General features: G+C 38.2%; 1 protein-coding gene and 1 long non-coding RNA gene across 8 annotated transcripts in view; one reads left to right on the forward strand and one right to left on the reverse strand.

Annotated features, from left to right (window-relative positions):
• The window catches only part of TRPS1 (transcriptional repressor GATA binding 1), a 220,083-nt gene that overhangs the window by 123,079 nt on the left and 75,769 nt on the right, over positions 1-21,235 (forward strand). The window lies entirely within an intron of this gene.
• The window catches only part of LOC308060341, an 89,155-nt gene that overhangs the window by 48,334 nt on the left and 19,586 nt on the right, over positions 1-21,235 (reverse strand). The window contains exon 1 of the long non-coding RNA XR_013926682.1: positions 1-21,235. This exon is cut by the window's right edge and continues 19,586 nt beyond it. This is a non-coding gene — a long non-coding RNA (uncharacterized lncRNA).

The raw sequence follows: 21,235 nt of genomic DNA on the forward strand, positions 1-21,235 counted from the left end.
TTGGTATCATCTGCAAATTTACTGAGGGTGCACTGAATCCCCTCATCCAGATTATTGATAAAGATATTAAACAGAACTCACCCGGGGGAACACCGCTTGTGACCAACCGCCGACTGGATGTAACTCCATTCAGCACCACTGATTCGACTTGGCCGTCTAGCCAGTTTTTTTACCCAGCATTTTTACCCACCCAAGCCATGAGCAGCTGGTTTCTCCAGGAGAATGCTGTGGGAAATGGTGTCAACGGTTTTACTAAAGTCTGGGCAGACAACATCTACAGCCTTTCCCTCATCCACTAGGTGTGCCATCTTGTTGTAGAAGGAGATCAGGTTAGTCAAGCAGGACCTGCCTTTCATAAACCCTTACTGACTGGCCTGATGACCCAGCTGTCTTCTATGTGCTGCATGATGGCACTCAAGATGATCTGCTCCATAACCATTTCATCATTTCTCTGATCTTTTGTGAAATCAGGCTATACTTAATTTATCTTGATGTTCACTTAATTCTCACCAAGACTTCAGATGTTGCAAAATAGCAGGAAGTGAAACTCTTTCTGCTGGCTGGGGGTGGCCAAAAGTGTTCAGCTAAAGCCATCAAAAATGGTGGTGGTATTTGATCCCTGCAATATAAACTGCTAACAAGTCACCTGATTTTGCTTTGCCATTTTTGGAGAACTCATGGTTTTGATGAACAATGATTTCATTCTCTGCTTCATGCTGTTTAATGTAAAGTTGCATGCTAATAAATTTAACACCAAGTTACTGACTTTGCCCAGATGATGGAAACCTGCCTGGGCTGACCAGTTAGGATTGTTACTAGTGGTGTTGTTTCTGGCCAGCTTTCAATTGGAAGCGGGGGTGATAAAGTAGCTCCGATTTTCTTGCATCATTTTCTTCTGTAATTAGATCCAATTGTTCTGATTTTTCTGTGTAGATTTAGAAGCATATCTAAGGTCATTGGCATTTCAAAAGCTCTGGCTAAGTTGAGTTTTAAAGAAAATGTTTAAAAAACTGAATTTTGCATAATTATCTAAGTTTAACAATATTTCCGGTTAGCTCACTATGAGGTTTCTGCCTTGATGAGACTTTAGTGAGGTCAGTTTTTCATTGCTGGTAGGAACTTTAAGATAATAAACTAGAGAAAACCCTTAAGAAATATGAGAAATAATTTTAGATAATAGACTGAATGAATTGTTTCTTGCATTTCCTAAAGGTCTTAATGCTTAGAAATTTACATAATCCTTATTTAAATATACTAGAATTGCCATAATTCTGCATTTACTAGATTTTTTTAAAATATCTAAATAAAAATTAATTTACATGTCTGATTATGACTTCCACTTCCTTACTGTTTATTTCTAACACTTCAGCACATTTCAGGTGTGGTATGTACTACTTGACTTTTCCTGTCAGCATGTTTTGCCCTTTGCCAACCCACCACAGCCAGGTTGGTTGGACGGAGCTTTGAGCAACCTGATCTAGTGGAAAGTGTCCCTGCCCATGGCAGGGGCGTTGGAACTAGATGATCTTTGAGGTCTCTTCCAACCCAAACCATTCTATGATTCCATGTCCTTCTTCATTACAACAATAGATGCATGTGAGTCCTGCTGTTTTTTTCACCTCCACATTAACGGTACTTTTACAGAAAAGACTGCAGTTAGGTGCAGTGAGGAGCTGCCTTGCATGATGTTTTTCATGAAAACAGTAGATGTCCAACAATACAGATTACAAAGGTTTAAAGAGGACCCTTAAGGCTGATGTACACAATTGCAGTTAAATTTTTTTGACACTTGTGTAATATGTTAGGATGGAATTTATCTTGCCTGATAATAGTGTTCTGAAATTAGTAGCAGAAGTCTTAATTTCATTGAGTTAAATAGGTCCACTTGATGATAAAGAGATAAGGGTAGGCATCTATAGAAGATGATCTCACTCTGGGGTGGGTTTTGTGTCTGCTTCTCTCCACTGACTATGGAGGAAAGCATAGTTTCCCAGTGCATGTCAGACACCTATGATCTATAATAGGTGGAGATGTAAAAAGAAGCAATGCATGCAAATTAAAAAGCAGAAGTGTGCAGAGTATTACAAATAGTGTGATTTATCCTGTATTTTGCTTCTTCTTTCCACTCATCCATTTCCATAAGACTTAGCAAACATATTTGTCCATCAAATGTTTCCTAGGGCTTAGGGAGAGGAGTATCTATGCATTCTGTTCTGCCTCCAAATTACAAAAGACTGAGGCACAGAGAAATTGTTGCTTGCATTTCCATGTTTTAGGTTTATAGCATGAAATAGAAAGGGTTTTGTCTGTTATGGCAAGCTATAGGATGCATAGAACTGACTATTGCATCATTCAGATGGTAAAAACTCATTTTGGGTTAGTAGTATCTAGCATTTCCTCTAAATCTGCACAGTACTTCACATAAAACCCAAGGCAAGCTGACTGCATGGAAAAGCTCACATAACTCCTTTTATTTTTTTGTGAAAGACAGGTTGAGAAGTGTGAGAAAGAGAGGAAAGGGATATTATAATTTCTTTCTCCCTCTGAACCCTTTACAAATGGTTTCCTGGTAACACAAGCCCTTGGTGTGGCAGATGGATTTTATGAGAATTAATTGCAATAATATTCTATAAAACTGTCCCAAATGTTTTCAGAACCCATTTCCTCTTCTTTATTTTTCTGATGTCTACTACAAGGGTATGTCATAAATAAGTATAGCAGGAATATTTCTACACATAAGTAACAGAACTGATTTTACTTTTCACTTTCACAGAGGAATAAGTAAAGGTATTTAAAAGTGGACTTGACTGCAAATACCATCAAGAGGTAATTGTAAAGTAAAATGCTGCATTGCTGCAACAGCATGGGCTACATGACCAGACTGCACTTTCTGGTCTGCTGTCTGTGATTCCTTGGGACACTGAGAAATGACACTGGGGACAGGGGTGGAAGAAATCACTCAACACATTTTGATATGATCACGTTAAGACAGCAAATACAGAGTTCCTTTGCTGTTTCCCAGCGGCTGCTCACACAGTGCTGGGAGCTGAACACTTCCCTGCATCATCTCTAGCACTGACTCATGGGAGGAGAGGCAAACAGAGCACGATCCATTTTGATGGTCCATGTTTTTATTGTATCTTGGTAGGGAATATCTCATTCAGGAACCTCAGTAACCTAGAAAAACTGGGCAGATGTGTTCTGCATTGCAGAATAAAGACATAACCTATGGCTGAGGTTTTTCTTATAACCTGTGGCTCTTGCTTTTGGGAACACTTTTCTCTTTTACTTTTGCTTTGGTTTGATTTTGCTGGAAAGGTGATAATTTAGAGCTCCTAGTATCTTCACGTGAAGTTGAGAACATTCATTGTCTTTGAGGAACAGGCAATAAAGCTGTAAATGTTGTAACCAAATGGAAGAATCCTGAAGCAAACTCAGCTTCTAAAACGTGGTCATCTCTATATAGGCAGATAGCAGATCCATGACATGACTACCAAATAAAAGAACTTATTTTATCCCTCTCTTTTTGTAGCTTGTGCACCTTATTGTCTTCCATTTGAGGCATGTGAAATTGTTTGTGTAACACCTCTTGTTTCTGAAATAATAATCCGACACAAACAAATAGAGCTCTTGGCTTTTCAAAAATATTCAGTGCTGGTTTGCTTGATATATTATTAATAGAAATGATGAGACATCCCTCTGGTAAATAGGCAGTGGAGTTGCTTGGCACCTTTTACGATAATACAGTCTTGGAAAGTACAAGAGATACCAAGGAATATGCACTTGGAAGTAGGTTGTGAGGAATTTCAATAGTCACAGTTTCAGTAGCCCCTATGATGGAAGCAATGCAGGGAAGGATCATCTGCCATGCTTTTCTGACTGGCCTAGGAGTGGTAGAGGACACAATTTAAGGTATCCACACATACTCCAGAGCTGGAGAAGCACCTGTCAGAACCTGAAACCCAGAGAAATGTCATCTGTGTGATTTGTGAGCAGAGTATGTTGCCTGGCTGCAGCACATGCATGGCAATGCTGTGAGGCAGTGAGCACAAACATGAAAGAAGGGTTTAGGTCCATCAACAAATACTGCATAAATGCTGTTGTAATGCAGGAAGAGGCTGCTAGCAAAACCTTACTGTCCTAGAGACCACCTCTGTATCTGGAACAAGGAATGTGGTAAATTGAAAGCCTCATGGAGATACCACCAGAAGGCTAGAAAGAAATACTTCTGTGAAATTTGTTTTCACTTAGATTTGTGGAAGAGATGTTAAGAACACTATTTCTTTTCTCATTCTGCTCCAAACTTGACCCTAAGAAAGATGGTTTAATGTCTTTCGTGAATTTTCTTCTGGAAATAGGAAGTTTTTGGTGTGATAATGTGTGTGCTTTATTGACTTCTATAAACAATTTTAAAAAGTTATCTAGATTTAGGCATTTTGTTTGTTATTATTTATTAATAGGGTTAATTACAGCTATAAGCTGTGGATATTAGTATGCGATTCTCTAAGATTACATTGATTGATTACCATAATATATCTAAAAAATATTGCTTAACTGAATTTATTGATATTTAGTGATTTTTTTGCCTTCAGTTTATGATCTGTTTCATTTTATACCAGCAAGAATTTGAACTTCCAATTACTGCTGATATTTTCTGTTCTGACTGGTATAAAATTGCCTGTTAAATCTGTAGCCACAATTTTTTTACCACTGTGGTGGTTTACACTTGGCTGTAAACTTGGGTGTAGCACAACTGTTGAGGATCAATTCCTGTCTGTATCCATAGAGTGAATACAAGATTACAGGGTTTCCTGTTATCTCAGCTTGCTCAGTGCATGTTCATGCACCAGGTCTGACCCGCTTGTAAGCCTTCTAGGTGGTAATCAACAACTTGTGTTGATTTGAATATGAAACAATACTGTTGTACAGAAAAGTAAAATGCAGATGTAGTTAATCTCTTGACTTGCTTCTGAGACTCTTCCACTAGGCTCAGATGCAATGAGGGTTTGCTGTGATTTTGGATGCTGGCTTTGCTAATCCGTGGTGTGAGAACACTATCTTATTCCATAAGAAAAGTCAGAGCAAAGAAGCTGGCTTTCCCTCCTTACCCTCACCTGATCTGCTGTTCTGTGGAGCATCATGGTTGGGTTGTGTAGCAAACATTCCTGGGTCACCTCTATGCCTGGTTAGAGCTGCATTAGCTTTGCTGTGGGCAATGGCCTTTGCACTGGCAATGGGAAGAGATGGATTTGCCCTCATGATGTTCAACAACAGCTTTAAAAACAAACAAACAAAAAAGAGGTTTTGTTTAACAGTAATGCAGCTTTTACCTTATTAATCTGCTTCCTGAAAACAGGTTTCTCAGAGAGAAGCTATGCATAGGATCAACGTAAGTATTATTGCATATTTACATGTACAGGAGCCCAATGTGAAAATGCTGCATCTGTAACTGTCTCTAATTGTTGAGGCCATTTTGACTATTGAGTTATGCAGATATACCTGCCTCTGCCATTTACTTGTTTTCCGGAGGGTGCTGTCCATCTGCTTCAAACTGTCTAAATACATGCTCGGCTTCATTACTTGCTACTACAAATCAAATAATAAGGGATAAGTGCCTACATGACACAGCCTGACTCACATCCCAGGTGCATTTATTTGTTTCTAGCAGTTAGATGATGCTTTCTACGTTGGCCTGGTTATTAATTTGAATTTACATAGTTTGTACGTGATTATTTTTCATATGTCTTGCTGCCTTTCTTTCTTTCTTTCTTCTGTCTTTCTCTCTGTCTTATTCTCTCTTGCTTTCTTTTCTCAGATTTTTTGAGGTGGGAATTCTTTTTGTATTTAATGTCACTGAAAAGAAGGCGGCAAATACATATATTTGTATTATATATATACACACACATATATGTATATATCTCATAGGCTGCACAGACTGTAAACGGTACATAAGGCATCAGTGCTGTTCAAATGAGTTCATGGTATTCCTCTGTGTTTCCTACACATACTATGTATGATTTAGGGATGTTTCCCCATCCAACTTTTAAATACAGGGAACAGTTTTTATCACTGATTAAATAACATGCAGACCTTCCAGGGCTTCCTCTTTGTTTCCAGGCTTTTGCATTGACACTGCATCTCTAACAGTACTTAGACAGGTCTTTCAGTTACAGGATCAACTTACTCTTTCACCCTTTTCTGAAAACTGTAACAGAGAGCAATTGCTTGGCATAAATGATGTTCTGGAGCCTGAAAAATGCTAACGGATACACATGTAGGGCTGATGGGATAGAAAGAGAAACCTGTATAGTTTTTAGCAATACAAGAGGTTCATTAGAGAACACTAAGAGCTTTGATGATGATTTGTAAGGAAATAATTGCAAAAGGCATCATACTGTTCCTGCTTTGCAAGCAGCGTGACAGAAACACATTTTTAATTCCAGCTTCTGCACTGAAATGGGATTAGCGTATTCTTTGTATTAAACATCTTGTGATTGTGTAGCCTTTAGAACTGAAGTTGTTTGTTCAACACTATTGTCACATTTAGTACTGAGAGATAAGTTCTCAGCATTTTAAGAATAAAGTTACTTATATTTTACTGTCTGTCTGTCTGTGGCTGTGGGTTAAAGGCTTCAGTTATGATTGGTCTGAAAATACTGTGCAGAAGCATTTGTAAGGCTCCTTGCAACCAAAGTCACCTAAATAGGTTGCTGTCCTAAACAGGTTGTTGTTAGTTTGAAGGAAGGATTATGGCACATCCCTTCCATCAAAGCATTCCTTCTGCCAACTGCATTTACTCCTGATTTTGACTCTTCACTGTAATCCTTAGAAAATCCTGCTTGGCATCTTTAGCAGTTGAATCAAGTTTCATGCTCATCTTCCTTGTTCGCATTCAATCAAAGGAAGTACGGTATTTCTTAATTCTGACTACTAACAATAGCCACTAAATTACCTCAAAACCATTTTTTGCTTTTCGACCCAGTTGCCTGCAAGGCATTCTTTGGAACAAAGCAGAGACGCTTTTTAGTGTGTTATGAAGATAACACAGCAGCTGTGTTTGGCAAGGGTGCTGGTTTAAATATCAGTGTCTACCAGACTAGAAGATGTCAAAAAATGGGAAATAAGTATGACCATAATAGATGACTATGTAAACCATGGGATATCATGAAACACCCAAGGAAAATACTCTGGAATAACAGAGGTTTGGTTTGGTTATGTCAGCGAACTGATGTAAGTTCTCTGTAGTGATGTAAGATTAAGAACTATTTAAGTTTCTATATTGCTTTGACCTTGGCTGGCATGCAGTGTTATTGCTGTGTATGACAGCATCTGTGTACTTTTTCAGACATGTATTTTATTTATTTTAAATTCCTCCTCTAACTCAGTACCAGAAATTGAAAGTGAATTCCACCAAAACTCCATACATCAGATATATAGAAATTCATACTTGTATTTAGAAATCTGATAGCAACTTCAGCAGTGGGTTAAATAATGCAATAAAAAAACATAATGTGGCATAATTTTGGGGCAAACTTATCTCTGAAGTTTTTAATTTTAATCCAGAAATTGATCTCTCACATCTGCTTGACTTAAAATTTCCATTTATTTAGTAGCATAGTTTTTTAGGTTTCCCTGCAATGAGGTAAATTATAAAAATGCCAGAATATATTTTGCTGTTGCTTTTCATCCATTTACATCACCTACCTCCAAAGCACTGATCTTCTGTAGGTTTGAAGTGCTGTGCCTTCTCATGCCTGTTAGGCATTTCAATTCCGCAGTGTTCAGATGGTTGTGAGGTTATATTTAGAAGAAATCATAAAATCTTATGTTAATAACAACAATAATAAGCAGCTGTTGGACTATGTGAATATCCAGCTGTACTGTGCAGAATTGTCCACTTCTCTCCTGCATTGCAGCCAGAGGAACAGGTAGTTTTCTTGATCTTGGCATATTGAGAATGGTGCAGTATCTGCCCCTTTGGGAGAGAGGATGAGATAAAGGAGTGAATTAGAGAGTATAATGCCAAGCTGACATACTCACAGATGAATTGAGGCCCTTGTAAAGATCTTTGATAGCAAAGCTTGTCATCTGATTACAGCATTAGTGCTACCAGTGGGTGACACTAGCTGGGACCCTTGCTTTACTTCTGAAAAAATACAAAGGCAGAAAAGAAAAAAAAGAACTTGAGAAAAAGTTATTTTTAAAAGCACCCGTTTCATTTACATTTATGTCATGGTAATGAAAAGATGACAGTCCCACAGAAATCATAGAATCAATGAATGGGTTGGGTTGGAAGAGGCCTTAAAGACCATCTAATGATGAAATGGAGTACAAAATGTAAGGAGAGATTTAAGCAGTTTGCAGCCTTTTCCACAGAAGAAAATGGTCTCTTGCTTTTAAGGTGCAGTGGATGTTTTAATATTTTTTTTCCCCCCAGAAAATACATACATTTCTGCTGCATCTGTCTACAGCATGTGTAACACAAAGCTGTTCTGCCGATTCAAGTACATGCTGACCTAAGACAGCAGCTAGGAATATCTATCTAAATGGTAATAAGAACCTTGAAGGTTAATCCATGTTAGCGTGCAAAATCCTAAAAATCTTTGACAGTTTCATTTTGTCTCATTCTGGTTATTAGAAGTAAGTAAATCCACAAGTTTCCAATAGGATTGTTTGAGAGGCAAATGACAGAATTTACCAGTAGTTTCTCTTGGGCAGATTTACTACATTACTATTACCATAGTCTCTGGTCAATTTGATAGTTATATACAAATACATATATTTAACCAGGGCTGTTGAACAATCAAACTCTGATAACAAAGTGGACTCAGGCTGGGAAGTTAATGAGAGCTTTCTGCAAGCACTGGGGTCTGCTTTATGGCCCTCATTGTAGTGGAAGGGAGAAAATTTTATTTGGAAACAGTATTAGAGATTTTAGAATAATTTTCTGGTAAAGAAGCTAAAAGAGAATATTTTTTTTTTCTGAAGTGATTCCTAAATAATTTTCAAAAACTTTAAAGAAAAAAATATTATCAGAAAACTAAATTACAAAAGTGGTAACACTTGAGGCTACAAAAATACAAAGTTAATTCATCCATGCTTCTGCATCATGTTTTAGATTGTAAAGTGTTAGGTGAGCTTAAACAGAGCAAATTATTCTCACCTTGTATTCTTGAAGGAAAAATGGGAGATGCGATGCTATTGCATCAGTATCAATGCGGAGTGCTAGTTTCAATGCAGTTGGAGGATATTAAAGTTGCTAGTTTCTAGAGTTAGAGTTATTGAATAGAAGAAAACGTACTCTTTGATACCATATTGCTTGCTGCAGACTCTTTTTCAAAAACCTTCAAGATCTAAGGATTTTGAATACTTTCTTCGCTAAAATTAACCAATCCATGCTTCCATCTATTTCTGGGATATGCTCTTAGAATGGGATCTGCAGCTTTGACCCAACTTTTCTTATGCTGCTGCTTTGTTTTGCATATGTGCAAATCAGTCTCTATGTAAAAAATAATGCCATTTTGTTCTTCTATTAAAGAGTGATGTGCGGCCGGGTAGCTGGTCTCGTAAGATGTATACTTCCATTACTTGCTGAATTTTAAATCACTTTTAAAAGAATGCTTTAAGAATATTGGGTGGTTCTTTATAATTCTTTTTTGCATAAGGTGGTTTCTATAGTTATGACAGCCCTTTCATGGGATCATTATACGGTCCCACGTTCTGTTAAGAGGATGTCAGTAGTTATAAAGGGTTAATACAGTGTAACGAGGTATAAGCAGTGTCGGTGTCATATAGCAGGGTGTATTATTTATGATAATAAACAACTGCTTGACTTATTCAATCCTATAACACTCCCTTAGCCATTTGTTATATCATCTGTTAATCATAATTAAGGTACCTTTCATGTAAAGTGTGACCTCATTGGTAAATAGCAGAAGGCTGTGGAAAAATGAGTAAGAATGCAAATGTTCAATGGGACATTAGCCTCTACTTATTAAAATGTTATTTATATAATATGCAAACTTTGGAAATGTAGTTTTTCTAAATGTGTTTCTTTTTCTCTTAATATTTTTGGGTTTATGCAAATTGTATTTACCTTATCAGTGTTAGTTCTCAAGGTACTTATAAGCTTAGAAATGGATTGTGACATTGAGATTGACAGATAAAGTTTGCTGATGGAACGGTTGTCCCACTAGGGAATTTGTACCTAGCAAATGATGTCCTCATTTATTGCAGGAGAGCTGTTCTAGAGTCATTGTGATTTTTTCATTACTTTGTGGGGTTTTTTTGCTCTGTTCTTCTGCTTTGAAGAGCATTAAATTTAGGTTATCAGTGCAGGGGGAAAGATAGTGCTTCAGTTATTAAAAAAAAAAAAAAGACAGGATTAATAAGAATATTCAATTTGATTTTAAAACACAAAATAATATGTCTGTTATTAAAGTGAGCATACAGATCCAATTGTATCTTTCTATTGCACTTTGTAGAAATGCCTAGAGGAAACAGAATCAGAATTCATTGTGACTATTTCTATTGCAGAAAACACAAAGACACAGACTTTACAATTATATTCTTACGATCTAAGAGGATGAGTGAACTTAGAGTAATGGATGATAAAGATGAGTGTATATGAGTTTTATATACGTGAGAGCAGTTGTGTTTCTGGGTCATTCTGTACTTTAGAAAAGCTCAATGAAACTAAAATGTCTATGGGCCAGATTTTAATCTTCGTTCATAAACTAGCTGGGTACATTAAGAGCAGGTCAGTTAATGCAATATTGTACTTATGCCATTGAATCTGCAATATAACTTGTGTGTTTTATATGTACGTTTCCAAAAGAAACCAGCTATATGTGCTGTGATCAATGTAGAATTAAGGGATCATATGTATTACAAAGTCATCCAACTTTCTATTCCCAGAGAATTAATTACATCCCATTTCCATTTTGTCAGTGTCATTTCCCATATTAAATAGAAAAGAGGAAAAGCATCCTTTTTTAGATTGATCTACCTTGCTTCCACATATTTCCTATTGGCTGCCTATGGCAATTATGTTAATTAAATCATTATTTCTTAATATAGAAAAATATTAAGTAACATAGTCTGAGAAAAGCACACTCACTCAAAGCCTTCTGTTACTACTGTAACCTATTCCTTCAGAGATAGCCTATCATCTGCTGTGTGCAAAGAGGCCATAAGCAGATGGCAGATTTGCTCCAATGAATGCTGGCTCTCACATGAGAAATTTGCTTTGAAAGTTCTATATAAATTTTTCTTTTCATTAACATTGAATATGGGACTTTGATTTGTAATGAGGTCAAAAGCATAAGAAGTGATTTACAGTGTGCATAAGGAGTTAAGGGACTTCTGTATGAATGGAATGAGAAAAAAATCTGATATTAAAAAATTAGTGACTTCACCTTTGGAAAAATAATGATCATGAAGTATATGGCTTTCTAAGCAAATTATAAGTTAATGTGTCTTTTATTTGCAGCAAAAGCTAATTAAACTTTGACATCGTAATAGACAGTTTTTAAATCTGCCAGCATAGGTGTCTCTTACAGAAATACATTAAGTGCTTCTACATAACAATCTAATTAAAAAATAAGAAGTTAGTTGCAAATTTATCAAAGCTAAGACTGTCATATTCATTGAGATATGGGGTAATATTACACTTAGTTTACCACAGAGAGGAACAAAAACTGGGCTAGATGTGGGGCAGCTATTTGCAGCTCTGCATTGAATCTAAGGAAAGCCAGTTTAGAGCTTAAGTGCTTCCAGTCGCACATTGTGTAGGTGCAGATGCAGGAGCTGAGGGTTTAACTGCCATATAACAAAACATTGTAACCTCAAGGTCTGAAACTTCATTTCCGATAACACTGACCTTCAAAACAAGACAGTATAGAAAGTTTCATGAAAAAACTTTGGCTCAGGACACAAAAGAGATGTAATTATGAGAAGCTGGACAAATGACAGCACTAGCACAAGCCCAGTTGAGTTGAATGACTGGCAGAGGAAACTCTGAACAGTAGATGTGGAATTGACTGTGTACAGCCAAGCTCCGACTTCACGGTATGACTTAATGGAAGGGAATTTCAGGCCTAATAAAAGACCTTCTTTACCATAAGAACTTGAATAGTAAGAACAGCTGGGGATGCTGTCATCTTAAGAAGCTGGAAGTGCTTTGTTGAACCCAAGAGACTAAATCCCAGGAAACTGTTGCATTACAATTTATGGGTTAGAAGCAGCAAGTTACTCAGTGCTGGAGAAAAGCCTAAGGTATAGGATGACTGAAGAAGGTGACCAGTCAGATGGCATTTTGGAATGCTCTTTTTTCAGCTGAAAGGAGGGCAAGATCCCTTCATGTAATGACCAGATAAAAAAAGCTGATGTGCAAAGAATCCTCTGATCCCTGTTTGCTATTTATTTCTCCTTCATAGGTTGATGTTTGCTTAGAAGATCAGCTTATTACAAATCTAACAGTCGCACTGCAATATACTGAGCAATTCATGCTTGGCAAAATGCAGATTTAAACCCACTTCAATTTACACGACCAAGTTCCACCTTCACTTGAGGTGAAGGAAGGAGAAGGGGTGGAAGGAAAATGTAATATCATTTATATGAAATATTTGACTGTCCTTTTAGTTTAAATGAGCTTCACCCACCAGCTTCAGTCTCTGTTCTTTATAACTACTAATAGTTATGGCCACAAAAAAGCACCCTAAAACGCAAGAAAGGATTTACTCAATACGTTTGTTGATACAGTGACATGGCAGTGTCCTGGGCACTTCATTAGGAAGATTGTTTCCATCTTTCTTGCAGCAAGACCCTTTCTATTCCTGTAATGGGTGGGCCCCAGCTCGGGCTTTGCCTATAATCCACCCATGGCTGTCAATGCAGGCAGAGACCTTAGGAAGTTGTATTTGCTTAACTCTTTGGTCTTGCATGTCAAGATAAGAACCTGCAAAGTGACATTAAAGCATCAAAGTGAGGAAAAAGGGAGGAGGGATACCATGTACACAGATATAAATCTTAATTTCTTTCCATCAAACAGTTTGTCTGAGAAGACATGTTTTTGCATATTTTCTGAACTTCATTAAAAATGGATGTAGATGTTTATTGTCTGTCTCAGAATAATAAAAATAATGGAAGCTGATGTGTTTAGTAATACAGTAGTTCAATCTAATTGCACACTGCCAATGCAAGAACGTAGATTTCAGAGCTACTCAACAGTATTTTTTTCAGTAACAGGAGCAGTGCAGGTTGTAGGGGAAGATGTTTACAAATTTGCAGTTGGAAAAAGGAGTTGTTTCAGGTTCTTGGTGTGTACAGATTATTCATGCTGAAGCCAAAGTTAACCAGCTTAATTGCCTTTGTAATACTGTTGTGTCATTTTGAGATACTGAGCGCGTATCAAAATCGGGAACACGCAAAGAAGAGTTATCTTTGCAGTAGGATGCCAGCAGAGATTTCTGAACTATAGCAACAGTTAGGGGCAGACAGAAATCGTGAGATTTTTTTATCTTTTTGATAAAAAAAAAGATGGGAGAGTGGATCTTGGAAGGGAGACAAGCCTCTGCCCTGGTGGTGTCGGCGCTGCGCTCCTGCTGGCAGCTGAAACCCACTTTCAACCCAAGGAAGCTGTGCAGCCCCATGGGAGGTTTGAATACTGCAGCTTAAGTGTAATATTGGTTAGGGGGATTTAAAGTTGATTGGTAACCGTGACAAAGTAATGTAACTGCAGTGACACTGGAAAATTGTGCCAAATGAGCAGAATTCACCCTCTTGAATTTTCTGTGCGGACCAAACCCATTATTAGGATCTGTACTTCCCAAAGTTTTTAATCCGTTGTCCAACTGTAACATAAAATAAATTATTGTCATTCTTTGCATAGTGAAAGTTGAGGGTTTATGCTTTGTCCTGCAAATCAGCCGCAGATGAAGCACTGAGTAGAACTACAATATTAAGTTTGGGGTTTTAAACTTAGATCATTAATTTTAGGATTTTTTTCTCTATATCGTTATAGCATTATTTAACAAAAGGAATCATGTTCTTTAAGACAATAAAATCACTTTGGCTACATTGGAAAATAAAGTTAGTCCTTCAATCTATGCATGTACGTATGTATAGGTAAGTTATAGACAGCGAGATTGCATTTACTAAGGTGTGTTGTGCTATTATGTTTCCTCTATTAACTGTTACCAGATCATATAAAATGAAAACTCACCACAGCAAGGCCTTAGCCTTGTCTATAGAACTGGAAGCCTATAAATGTTACTTAAGTTACAGCGTCTTTTGAGGTTGGTTTTGTAGGACCCAAAGGAGGACCTGTGGTGGTACCATAAGCTGTGCTTTCCTATGTTCCTGTAAGTGATGCAAGGAGCAGCTACAGATGCAAATACTGGGGAATGATCTGGAGCTCTGTGAGTGAAACACTCATGGCAATAGCAGAGGCAAGGTCAATAGTTAGAAACAACAAAATTTGGGGAGCGAGAGAAGGGATTCTCTGATGTGAGGACCATCCCTGTGCCTCTAGAGGAACCAACCATCAGTCCAAACCCAGAGAAAACCATGATTTCCAAAACAATAGGGCATACAAGAAAAGACATAGAGCTTCTGTTTCTTATGCCAATCAACAAGATTTAGAAGGAAATGCAGCCAGAATTAATGGTCATTACCTGATGAAAACCAGACATCCTTGGGAATAGGCTCATACAATCCAGGATAAGGCTAAATGCAATTAAAAGGACTCCACTGAGGCCAAAATGGCAGAAAAGCCAGAGGAAACAGATGGATCTTGAAGCATGGAATCATCATCATGAGGAAAGACTTTTTTTTTAAGTAAAAAAAAAAAAAAACCAGCAAGAAAGAAAAATCTAGGTTAGTTAGTTAAAGCCTAAATGTATTTCCCCAGGAAGTATAAACAACTCTAAAGAAGAGACAGTGACAATCACTTTATTGATTATTTGTAAAGAGGGAATTGGTTTTACTTTCCAAGTTTTGGGTTGGGTTTGTTTTTTTGGGTTTTTTTGCTTATAGGTTAGTTAACAGTTGAGCAATTTTAAAGAATGATTCACTATTTACAGTAGTTATTTCATCTGCAGTTCATTTGTAAGTGGAGAATTTAATACTACCCCACCTTAGATTTCACTAACAAAAGTATTTTAAAATTGCTTCTTTGTATGCTAATCCCATAATCGTAAAAATCAAGCACCACATTCTCCTTTACTGATTTCATTTACACACTGGAATGATCTTTCACAATATATCTCACAGTGCAACAGGCCCTTCGTCTGCCTGAAAACATGATTCAAGGGGTTCCCTCTAACTTCCCATTGCTTATTTTGCTGCAGCATGTAGGTTCATAAACCCCTTCTGCACCACCTTACGTTAGAAGCAAGAACAGTTGTGTAATTAGGATGGTGGGTTTACTTTAGTAAGTATCGGTGGATTGGAATACAATTAACCTAATGTCTGTGCTGAATGAATGGATGGTTTCACTTAATGCAGGAGAAAACACTATGAAATTATCATTATAAGCTGTGCTGCTCAGACTAAAAATGAAGTGAAACTTTCTTGGTAAAAATTTTGCTGGTATGTATTTCTAAATGCTACACATGAGAAAAAAGAGGTTGTCAGAATTACTTTTGAAAAGCTTTACGAATTTGTTTCTGATAAGCAAATGGCAGGGTGACAATACAATTTAGTAATTTATCCAGTATATTAGGATTCATGGGCTACTCAGAAGTTTCACCCTCAGGCAAGACCTGTATTAGTTGCAGGGAAATGATTTATGCATTGTAATAAATGTTACTGCTCAATCTGTTTGCTTGTTCAATAGTTAAGGTCCCAAAAGAAAAGTCTATCTCAAATTAGGACTGGCATGCATTATCTGTCAGCTTTATATAGTACTGTAAAAGTCATTCAGCTGACAGAAATATTAGCAGAGTGTTTTATAGATTTTTATACTGGATGAATCCTTGCATTGGTGAGGAGAAGCGATGGGGCTGTGGTGCTGTGCTACAGGATTAAAGTTGCGTGTAGATGAGTAGTTTCGCTCAGTGGTTCACTGCAAATGAACATCTGGGCTGCATATTGATTCCATGTGTGCAAATGAGATCAGCCCAAATAATGACCAGAATCAATCAGGCTTCAGCCTAGATGTACACTGGTACTGATTTGTTAGACAACCAGAATTGGCAGCACCTTGCATAATTTGGCACCAATTGACAAAGATTAGACTGTTTTGGGGCCTGAGTGGTTATTAATTTGAACCCCCCTTCACAAAATATTTTGCAAAGTAAAGTCAGCTGCGGCTTATTTGTCCCTGCCTCCTCCTTTTCATACCAGCCCTAATTGTTTTAGACAAACAAGTGAGCTTGTGGCCTGTTCACTTTACACAGGAAGACATGAATTCTTTGATCCATACAATATTCTCTAGTTCAACCTTGGAGCTATTTACGAAGGAGATTTATTTGCAGACAGACAGTAAAGCAGTTCTTTGCAAATGGAAATGAGTTCAGCTTTGATTTTCTGGCTTAAGTTTCTCCCCTCCTGTCGGAGTGGTATCGCAAAACAATTAATAGGTACCTGCACTGGGTTCTTGTTTATTGGAGAGCAGCACAAACAACAGAGCAGAAATCACCCAGATGTTGTAGTTTTTGAAGTAGTGTAACACCTCAGGATCAGGACTGTGACAAACACAGCTTGCCCGTTTTTAGGTTTTGGACTGGACTTACAGTTCAAACAAGGCTTGCTATGGCTCACCAGCCTTTTGGCCAAAGCTGCCCCCTTTTCAAATCACTTCAGACAAAAAAAAAAAAAAAAAAGGAGGGGAAAAAAAAAGGCATTACATTACAATCAAATAAATTTCACCTGGTGTTTCTGTGAATTTCACATTCACAGTAGTAAAATGGGTTGGTTCAAACCTCAGGAAGGTATTTGCACAAAGCACTGGAGCGTTTACTTTCGTACAGTTTAGGGGGACTGTCATTGAATGTGCTGTCTTTTTTCTAGGAGTTTTCTTTGTACTTTGGCTTAAGAATAGGGAGACAGTCAGGCTAGTGACCTGAAAGTTTCTCTTGCCCTGGGTGAAATGAATGTAAAGCGACTGAAACTGGTGAAACTGCAGTGATGCTGAGTTGCTGCACGGGAGAGAATTTGCCATTCCTTCGTTATTGATCTCCTGGCTTATCGCGTGGTGCTTCCTTTATCCATTATAAATTAATATAAATTCAGGATTGGTTTTATGAACCCTGGGAAGAATCAGGATTGTATAGTATGTGCTCCCAAGAATGATTTTTATATTGTGACGTAAGTCACTTTTAATCGTTTGGTAATTCTGTACAATTCTCTCCCAAAGGATCTATCGCTTTCTTTAGGGATAGCTTCCAGAAGTTGTGACTTATAGCACCCTTTGGGAACACAAAGTAACTTGGGCTAGAAAGTAAGGACACTGAAACTCCAGGTAGAAATTAAATAGGCAAAAAGTAATTACCTGGTCAGGTCAGGAGGGTTAACCCTCCCCTGACACAAGTGTGAGGGAATCTTTAATGATCACAGGTGGTGGAAAATTTTCCTGACTCAAACCAGGACTGAGACACACAGCAGATGAGTGGCTCCTGATACCATGCTGGGGCACTGGTTTAGTGCTGACTCAGGACATTATCCGTTTCTGCTGAATTGGCTGTGATTTCAGTTGCAAAATCAGAAAACAGACAGAAACTTAGCGTGCCTCTAGTGCCATACCCTGCTGGGTGTTTCAACATTGCGCAATGATCTTTCTATCCAGTTTTTGCCCCTGTCTGACCTTGCATCGCTTTTAAGTTCCAGTGAGATCAAACAGGGTGGCACAGAGTGATGGGGATGTTTGTTTTGCTTCTGTGAATGGGCATTGCTTGTGATTCATGTGGTTCGCGGGCCTGTGCTGTAGGAATAACTGTTTGGTATGGAGAAGGGTGGTAGGTGTTGGTGATCTGACTTGCCTTGCTAATCTCTAGCATCTATGATTCATCTGTTCTGGGAAGAATGGTAACAACATTATCAGGAGTCTTTGAATACAAAACATACTTTATCATAACTAAAAAGCAGGTTATGCCAGCTGTACTTACCACATTCCTATGGTGCTTTTCCTAAAATAAACCTCTGCTTTACGTGCATGAAGATATGTGAATCTGCCTGAAAATGTTTTCTTATGTGATGCCTAAATTAAAATCTAGCTGTAAAACCATGGCAGTTGTGATCCTACCCGAGAAATTCATGTACAGAAGAAATCCCGCTTATATCTACCATTTTTCCTTCAACTGTTATTATCTGGTTTGAGAGTATTATTAATGACATCCAACTGACATACATTTCAGTTAGTGGGGAAATACAACATTTCTGTGAATGCCTGTGCTGTGTGGCTAACATCAACCTGCCCAGAAAAGGACAGACTAAGGCACTGCATTGTACTATCCGTATTAGAAGAATAAAATCAATCATTAAAAACTCTTGCTACACTGAAGTAATGTAAGAAACAGGCTGTCTGTGCTATGATGGTATTTGATAATGAATCACTAAACCCTCTTTTCCTCTGTCATCTCAGTATTCAGTTCATTATGCTTTGTGACAAAGAATAAAAGACAGGCTTTATTCTTCATAATGTTTATGTCGCTAATGTGGTGTTTGTAATCAGCAATTTGTTTCTTTGAAGGGGTGTATTTCAATATATGGACATGCCTTGCTGTGGTTGGTATTTTCTTTGGCTTGTTTACTTTTCATAATGAAAATGTCTTTTCATGTGGGATTTTCTTGCCTTTGTCTTTTTTAATTTACTGAACATTTCACTAACGTTGGCAAATGGCAATATATAAATGAGATTTTTAAAAAGAAACAACAATGCTAACAAGGATTGAAAGAGGTATCCTATTTTAGAACATTTAGAAATGTTTCTATAGTTGTTGCTTTAACATCTTAAGGATAGAACAAATCAATTCCTGGGTGTCTGAATCCAGAAGGTGCCGCGTTGATCACTCAGACTAGTTTGGCGGCTACAGGATTTCCATATAGTAAATCCTGAATCAAGCTGCTACAGTCTGATTGCACTGGAACATATCTTTTTAAAGATAGCTGGTTCAGATATCAAAGACAGGAGATTATATGAATCCTCAGTGGTTTAGGTGTATAGATGTAAACCTGGATTCAGTTACAGGGGAGTTTAAGTGAGCTTTGGAGCAGACTCAGCTGTACAATCACAGCCATTAATGCTAAGATGACGCTTCTCTGTGGCAGGGGGGATATTTTTTCCCATCATATTCCCCAGGGGTTCTCCAAGATCATGGCTGCTATGACATTGTAAACTCTTGATAGCTGCTTCCTGCGATAAAGTTCACCAGAAACAACATGACAACACTACCATCCTCAGTGGTATTGCTGTGCAGTACGTCCCATTGCAGCTCCTCCCAGGGAGCATTTGCTGTCCAACTCCAGGTTCATGTGTGCAGTTCAAAACAGTAGGAATTGCTTCATCCTCTGAGATTCTTGAATGCTCTCCCTTGGTTGTCATCTTCTGTCTTGCCTGTGCCAGATAACTGTTTGTATAGTTCTTTTCTTCAAAAGTACCCATAAAGAAATTTCTGTTTGGCTTTGCTTTTCTTTCCTTAAAACAATCTTTCAGCAAGTAAAGATATGAAGAAATGAGATTGACTTAATTGATACATGATGGGAAATGGTGTGTGTATATATGTATCCAGAGAGTGGAAACAGAAAAACCAGAAAGCTGCAGTTGTTTTTCTAAATGCAGAGTATCCAGAATCTGTGAGGTGTGGAGAGGAAGGGGGAGCGGTGACTTTCTGCACAGTAACTTTCTAAGGAATTTCCCTTCTTGAGCCTAACACTGCTTGGACCTGTGTCCTTGGAAAAGTCACTTAGCCCTCTATTTTAATTCTCCATTCAGAAAATGACATTAAAAATGCCTCCTTCTTCATTTGTGTGGAGAAACCAGGTGTTTGTAAAGTTCTTTGTTGCTCTTCAAGGGGTCAGGAATGAACTGAATTTTAAACTCCATTTTTTGATTAATTTTTTTAACAAGAGTTTAATGCCTCTTTTGCAAAATATTACCACCGTGAGGACGTGTGTGGGAGCTCTTCACCTCCAAAACAAGTCCTGATGGGAAGGCTCCCGCCAACCACTTCTGACAAAATGGTAGGTGGTTGTTTCACAGTATTACATTAGCACCACACTGAGTGCTGTGCAAGGGATGTGTGTCCATCTGAAGGCTCTCCACAGGGGATGATAATGGCATCCCTCTTAGCAGCCTTCTACCGGGTATCTGTTGTCTCCTTTTTAGAGGTCAGCTTAAGCCTAATTATTTTTTTTGCGCCTCCATATGTGTGATGCTACTGGAATACAATTAAAACTTAAGATACTAAGGAGAGTTTTAAAAATGCCCCAAGTATGGTGATTGGATGCTAACAGCTGCAATCAGGAGGGAGGATCATCTCCCTACTAGGGTGTGAGCTGGACCCTGAGAGACATTTCATTCCTGGCAACACTCTCACCAGGAGTTTCCAAATGAGCTGATGTTACAAGCCATCATCAGCTGCAGCGGCAGCCCTGGCTCCCAGCTGCTTGCATGTGCAGGAGGAAATGCTCAGCAGCTTGGACATACTTGTTTACCAGTCCCTGTGGTTTGCATGTCCCACATGGAAAAGCCTTGGGCTCTGGGGCAGTGATTAGCCATCTCTCTAGGAGGTGTGGCTGAAATTTTATGGGGGAAAGGAAAACACTTTGTCCTTTTACTTTTTGTGTTAGAGGTTTTCCCACTAAATGGTTGCTCTTCCCACTAAATGATTACCTCTTATGCTGTATGTTAGAAATTGGAATCCAGTGAGAGCTATTGTGTTTTCAAGGGAGGCTGATGCTGCTGTAGAGTGTGGGCAGGCCAAAGCTGCTCATGCACTTTCATATTAGAAGATAGGTACAGAGCTGCTTAAAGCAGCCAAACATCAGGGGTTCCTGCTCATGTTCAGAGCTGAGTATTTCTGATAAATTTCTGAGCTTTAAGGTCACCAGTCCTGGGACCTGTGGTGTTTGCTGCCAAACACAGCTTTTAGGAGGGCAGTTTGGTACTGAGGTTCCTAAAATCTGCCTTACACCCCTTATTTCTAGCAGCTAAGTCCATTCCTCAGTGCAGCAAGAGCTGCCCTACAGATCTATCCTTTGTACTGGAAAAAATAGCACAGCCCTTTTCTTTTCT

This window comes from Falco punctatus (genome assembly GCF_963210335.1).
Source record: "Falco punctatus genome assembly, chromosome: 3".
Lineage (NCBI taxonomy): Eukaryota > Metazoa > Chordata > Aves > Falconiformes > Falconidae > Falco > Falco punctatus.